Raw genomic sequence first — 313 nt, forward strand, 5'->3', positions numbered from 1 at the left:
GCTGCCCCCACTTCTGGCCGGCATTCCCCACGCTGCCGGGCAGAGCACCCTGCCCTTCCCCTGCCCCCACACGCCCCCCCCGGAGCACAGGGCCCCCAGTTCCCCCCGGTTTCCCCCAATCCCTCCTCCCTTGGGATGCCCGCTCTGTGCCTCTACCCCCCGTGACCTCCCTCTGCTTCCCGGGGGCCAGTTCCTATTTCCTGGGGACATTTTGGTTCTTTTCCCCCTTCCCCAGCCCATTCGTTATCAGCCTTTGCTATTATTTCCTCCCTGTCCACCCACCTGCTTATTTTAGCTGCTTCTTCCTTCCTCT

Source organism: Egretta garzetta, unplaced genomic scaffold (genome assembly GCF_000687185.1).
Source record: "Egretta garzetta isolate BGI_Z169 unplaced genomic scaffold, ASM68718v1 scaffold223, whole genome shotgun sequence".
NCBI lineage: Eukaryota > Metazoa > Chordata > Aves > Pelecaniformes > Ardeidae > Egretta > Egretta garzetta.